A 7154-nucleotide genomic window follows, 5' to 3' on the forward strand; every position below is an offset into this window, starting at 1 on the left:
CTAATTAAAGTCCAGCTATACTTCAGTTGCCTCATGAACCACAAAGTAGTAGTAGTAGTTTTCTTAATCCCGCTCTCACCTGCTTTGTTTGGATATCTGATCATGAGCGCCCGCTCCCATAAATATTTTCACCTTTGTTTTGTGTCTTCTCTTATTTTCTCCTCTCTTATTTTACTGTGTAGTATTTAGAAGGAGATGCATATCTGTAGGATATTACATACTGAATAACGTTCTCCTCCTCTGCATTTTTAATATTTAAAATGAGCCTGTTCCCTCCAGTGTCTCCACATGGTATGTTCCTGTTTTTTTTGTCCCTTGTGTTTTCATTGATTTGTACTTTGCCCTTTGGTTGTACTTTGTTTCAGCTTTTGCGTTGTACTTTGCATTTTCGGTATTGACACTTCTTGGTTTTTGTATTCTTTCTTTTTTTGTTTTTTTGATTTTCAGCTTTTGGTTATTAAAGCTCTCTCCTAACAACCTCTTAACTGTAACACCTGGTTAAGACGGCAGCATAATGAGTTTTACATAAAGGAATGAACAACATAAAAGCAAACACATAAAAGAGCAACAGACTCAAAACAACGAGCAAATGACATCAAGACTATGAATTTACGAGAGTCAGACCCAGTAACTTAAGATAATCCACAGACCTTGTTGTGCGCAGTAGGAACATGTAGGAACTATAAATAGCACTACAGATATGAGGAGAAATATGTATTTATGATCTTTGGGTTGAACTGCCCCTTTAAAGTGCAAAGAGGATGGCCTATTGTGTGCTGTCTTGTGGATAATTGACGCGATTGTTAGAGCTATGCTTAACACACCAGAACACCAGACAGAAAACACTGCGTTCAATCAAACAGTCCATAAGATGAATGTGTTCATGTCAATGTGTTAACTGAGAAAATTTGTCCAAATGTCAGACTTGCCTTGCTTTGCTTCATACTTCATTTGTTGACTCTGTCCTTCTGGTTAGCAATAAATCCTGCAGTTTCTTTGTTGACCAACAGCTCCCCCCTGCAGCAAAGTTTTAACCGCCCACTCCCACGTGATTTGTGTTGAGTCCTGCAGGACCGGCACGATCCCGAACCCAATACAGTTCTCTACCACACGGACAGTTTTGGAGTTAATTAGGTACATGATGTGGCAATTATGAAAAGCTTTTTATTAACCTTTATTTGGATGACAGTAGAGACAGACAAGGAAGAAGTAGAGAGAGAGCGATGAGGATGAGAGGCAACAAAGGTCGCCAACTGAAATTGAGCTGGGGGACGCTGACCTGAGAATGCACCTTTGACCAGCCATTCACAAACTTGAGAATGATGCGGCCCATTTTGAAATTGGAAAAATCTTCTAGGGCTCACTGAAACCCTGATCCAGATAGCCTATGTGCCGATGTTGAGTCGAAGTCTGACACACAATAATCTTGCCCTCCTGTTATAATTGTGTTTCCTGCAATTCTGGTGCGAATGGGAAACAAACTGGATAAAAAATAGGTCAAATAAATGACTAATAACACATTAGCTAATTCAACTACTTTGTTTTTATCAGTTCTGATTAAATTGTTTAAGTTTTTGGGGGTTTTTTTTGTTTCGAACTTAATTTCAACATAGATTGAGAAAATAAAAACTTCTTATTTATTATAAATGACCTTCACGGCCCATTAGGGGGCTTCGGCCCACACTTTGGGAATCACTTTCGCCTTTTAGACCATTGAGCCACAGAAATTGCCAACCTACTACATATATCTGGTGTTTGTCACTGCTGGTTACTTTTCAAAAAATGCTTTTACATTTAAAACATACAGTATGATACAGTAACATGACTGAGATGCCTAATATTACACAATGTGGCTGTCCAGTGTAAATCATGTATCTCCAAAACCTCAGCTTTTTGTGGTTAATGCCTTTTTCAAATTATCCAGTGGGTTTTTATGGGGTTTATTTAAAAACAAGGCTGAAGATTTTCATGAGTCATGAGTCTAAAATGGACAAAATAACATTTTTCTGCAACATTCCTACAACACACACTCACTACACATCACTCATGAAAGAAATGCACGGTGCAGTTGAGACTTTTATACTGCTATATTTAAATGGGTTTCGATTTTTGGTTGTTTACTTGGGATTTCAGTGCACTTCTCTACATGCAATTTCATATATTCCAACAACGAAACAACACCCAGATACTTCCCTCTCAAACCTCACTCCTCCTCACAGCAAGACATACTCCTTAGCAAGAATCAGGCTATGCTAATGTCATGTTAGCCTGATAGCTGGCCTCGGGGCAAAAAATGGGCCCCTATTAACATAGCAGAATTTGGCTAAACAAACAAAAAAATATACCACATGTAAATCTTGACTCAGAGTCCCAATACAAGACAAAAAGTAACGTGCATGAAGCTGATTCTGCCTTAAGGCCCCCCGTGTATATTCCCAAACGAATGCGCAATCAATTAAATTTCCTACTAATCAACTGATGCACAATGAATACAGCACCTTCAGGGCAGTTGTATGACTCTGCCCGGTTGGCAACCAAAATCATGAATATCATCATGAGAGCAAAAATAATTCAATTCCCTGTAGGACCTCTGCGGATCAATACTAGCCTTTACATTTCAGCAGCAGGGCAGGTGTGCAGTGGGTATCCAGTGACCTGCTGACACGCAGCTGTTCGCTCCGAGCTGCTGGCTGACATGCAGAGGAGGTGGCCTTGTTGAAAATGTGGATTTTTAGATGGGTCTGTTAGTGGATGTGTCTATAAAAATATCTCAACATTTTGCCTGAGTGCATTATTAACAAAAAAAGAGAAAGGGAAAAACAGTGAGTTGCAGCTGTAACGTAGTTTTGTGAGATTATACGGGGGTTGTTATGTAAACTGTCCTGTGTAGGCAGCGTGGGTCGCTCTGTCGGTTCCTTTCAGCTCTCAGTTCAAAGACGTGAGTCAATGAGTGGAAATGCAGCATCTTCTCGGTCGATTTAAAGGTGATCTCCCCTGTGACTGTATTTAAACAGAGACCGGTGAGAAGTGATCGTGTGTGGCTAGAGGTTGAATATGAACAGGAAAAGCTGTGACGTGAAAAATGAGACCTTCCTCGTCTCTCTGGGTTGTCTTTACAAGCCCATGGCAAAGATGTGAAAAGGATGTGACTTTATAAACATCGTCGCATGCCTCCTCTCAATGCCTCTCTCTGCTCTGCTAACAGACAGCAACAGTAAAGTCAGTTTAGAAATTAAGTCCGCTAACATAAACCAACAACTGGCTTCCAGCATGACGCAGAAGTTCCTCAGAGCCCCTTTAAAAGTCCTGTTTCAGTTTGTCCAGATGTCTGATTATCTTGTTGTTTTCCTGGGCGCTTACGACAGACGACAAAAGAGACAAATTGGATCCATCATGTATTCTGCACGACAACACAGGTCCCTGCAATGTAATTTACCCCAGGAGCTAAAAAGTGATGATTTATGAAGTGATCTGCATATATCTTCTATAAATCTTTCACTATTTTATAAGCTAGTAATGAATTTTCAGATATAGCCCTCAAACATGAACAGCCCACTCTCCAGGATAAAATGTAGGCAGTTAAACCAAGGATACGTTCACATTTGTGCGTCATGTTTACCAAACTGTGTCACATCACGTTCACAATATACAGTTATGACCTGACTTTATGTCATGAGGTGGTGGGGGTGATGGTGGAGGAGGCAGCCAAGCCAGCGACCACAGTTTTGAGACTTTGTTTCAACATTTGTAACCGTGACACCACTGGATATTCTTAAGGAGACCATGTTTGAGGTGACAAAAAACATATTTTTTGACAAGAAACAAGAAGCACAACTCGATAAAGGAGAGAAATGAGAAGCGGGAAGCAAGAAATCAAGGATCAAGAAGAGCAAGATATAGGGAAGAGGGTGAAAGATTTGAGGGGGGAAATCAGAGGAGCAGATGGAAGAAAAAATGATAGAAGTAGCTGAAGTTTTGATTGGAGCAGAGGAAGAGTTTAGGGGAGGAGGGAAAGAGACACGGATGAGTTTCAAGAGGGATGGATGATGGTCTATATGAATGAGAGGGCATAGAAGAAGACCAAGAAAAAGAGAGCTAAAACACATCAACAAAAACACATCCTGTGCAGGCTAAAATGTTTAAAAGCAAGAAAATCATGCCCCCTTTTTTTTTTTAACACTGAACCACTAAAACTGATCACATCCTTCATGCTCCGTGTGCAGTAATTTGATCAGTCAGGTTGATTGGACAAGCAGGGCTGTTGGACACGTCCCCGCTGCCTGCAGATGTGTGTTGTGTGCTTGATGCGTGTGTGCGATTGTGAGCGAGTGAGGGAAAGAGAGAATATCAGGAAACATATTGGAGAGGAAAAGTCTCGAAGGCAACATGAATGCCTTTCTGAGCAGCTTAGTGATGTGCCAGAGGAGAGAGCTCACAGAAAATAATTGGATTTCATTTTTGGTCTGCAGGAAAAAAAAAACCCTCAAAAACAGATGCATGCCGTCTCCTTGGAGCTCTTGCAACAGGTATCATAAAGGCCGAGAAATGTCTCAGTCCCTGGAAGAATACGTATGGTACAACACACTCAGCAGGAGGAGTAGAAACTCTTCTCTCTGATAACAGAAGAAAACCTTTTTGTACTACACTATAGATGGTTTTCATGAGGATGCATAGTTTATTTTCTGGCGTTCTCTATGGTAAAAAATCCACAGGTCCTCACTTCTGGTGACTAATTCATCACAAAAAGTTAAAATTTGCTCATCAGCACCTGTTGTTTACTTTGAGAGCGGGCCGTGTGCTGATGTCGAGGATTAGCATGCATTGAGGATTTCTGCATGCCATAATGATGCCCGTAATGATGACAAGACAGTCAGAAGCGCAACATCTGCATCAGGAAAAGGTGCATTTCTATTCAGAGACTCCATCTTGAATGGTAATTTGTTTCACTCTGTACGCCAGGCATATAATGCTTTACTTTTGCTGTTGTGGAGATGAGTGGGGGGGCCCACTGGAAATCTTGAATTGGTCCCCAAATCCTCGTCTGTCCTCAGCGTTCCCACTTTGATCTCCACGGTTTCTGGTTTGTCTTCAGTTTTGGATTTCTCGTTTGTTTTTTCTTTGGACTTTCCTTTGCCTGCCTTTTGTTGTTTGGATTTTGGACCAACAGCGGATCATTTAAGCTCCCGTTTTGTTCTTTTACCTTTCTGCCTCTGTGTGTCTGCATTTGGGTCCTCACCATTTCTGCAAACCTTAACAATCAGATTTTCAAACTCGTAGTCCTCAAACCCAGCCAACGCTGACTCAAGTGACATCACTGTAGGCGATTTAGCAGATTTAGCTCCCTCTGAAGCCTTTAACTTTTTTTTCACATAATCTGTATTGCTCCCCAAGACCTGTAAACAGACTTTGATGTGTAAAATCACAGCAGTTCCCCTTTAACCACGATTTTCCCAAAAACCTAACTGAGTGGTTTTCTGCCTTACAGGCGAGGTGAGTAATTCTGGAGAAAGGTAGTTGATTTTTGAGTCTCATTCCCAGGTTGTCTGTACTTGATGATCTGGGAATGAGAATCAACAAAACACAATAGTGGCGAGCCTCAAACCAAAGAGTCAGTATTTGAAGAATAAAGCTCAACAATCAATCGTTTTCCAGAATTCGCCTCACCTCATCTTTGAAGAAACAGGCATTCACTTTCTTGCTTACTTTGATGAGAAGTTCAATACATGCAAACTGCTGAGGTCATTTGCCGGTTAGCTTAGCATAAATACTGGAAGGGTAACGGCTCACCATGTTCTGCCAAAAATTAACAAAATCCAACTGCTGTTAAAATGTTAATTATTTTGCTTTACAGCTGCTGGGAGGTGAGTTTTGCATCCTTCGGGCAGAGCCAGGCTAGCTGTTCCACCCTGTTTCAAGACTTTATGCTAAGCTAAGCTAACAGGCTGCTGGCTAAGGCTTCATTTTGACCGCGCAGACATGAGAGTGGTTCTGATTTTCTTAGCTAACTTTTGGCAAGAGGGCAATGTAAGACTCTTTCATCAAAGTAATGTGAGACTGGACACATTATGTGATTAAATTATGCAAATTCTGTATTGTTCTTGTGTGTTTATTGTTGCAGAAGAGCCTCCACTTGATTAAATGAACATTTATTGTTGGGAGCTGCAGCCTGATTTTTGCAGGGTCTGACTAAAAACTGCAAAAAACGCCAAAACTGCTACAGGACATAGCAGTGCAGGCTTTGGCTTTGTGACCTTCTCAGCCAGTGCTCTGAGTACAATTTGTTTTTCCATAATTTGTGTATTTGACCTGACTGTGCATGTCAAGTCATAGTCTGCCTTGTAAGACATATAAATATGTTTATAAAGAGATAAATGTGACATTAAAATGTGTTCATATAAGTGTTGAAAACACTAACGTCAGGGCGTTAAGTTGTCCATCTGTAGTAAATACAATATATATTATGTAACGTACAGTGCTGTAAAGTCATCCATGTTTTCACTGTTCACTGTGCAGTCCATTTGCTGCTTCTTAACCTGTTCGGTATGTGACGTAATAGATGGGTGAAGGTTCAGTAGCAACTAGCTGAAACCACCTACCGTGGTGTAGTCGGACATACTTTCGTCAATAAATTGATTCTCCCCTGGTGCTTGTATACTGGAACAATGGCAGTAGTCCAGCTGAATGGCCCTGATCGAGCTATGACCGTAGCTCGACTTAAGTGTGTATGGAAACGTACTGACCGACAAAAGAATCATCCGGTCGATAGAAAAACACCAGATCAAAAAACACTAAAATCCCTAACAAACCTCCTTTTGTCGCATAACTCTAGCAGGAGACCTCGGCAACTTGCTGAGTCTCACGTACCAGCCATACATGATTTATCCCTTTCTACTATGAAAGCATTGTTAAAATTCACTGATAATTACCAAAAGATATTTCAGCAAGAGAACCTGTCCTTTTGCTTCCTGTGGTCTCTGTGTGTGTCTTTGAACCTCTTAATAATGTTTCTCTGCAAGGGCTTCTGTCTGATCTTTGTCTTCAGACAAGTCACTTCTACTGCAGTTATAAATGGCATATCATAAATATTAATGTAAACGTCCAATAAACATTAATGGGAGAGTGAATAAATCCCACTGATGAAAATACTCACCCTC

Source organism: Pagrus pagrus (genome assembly GCF_965226575.1).
Source record: "Pagrus pagrus genome assembly, chromosome: 12".
NCBI lineage: Eukaryota > Metazoa > Chordata > Actinopteri > Spariformes > Sparidae > Pagrus > Pagrus pagrus.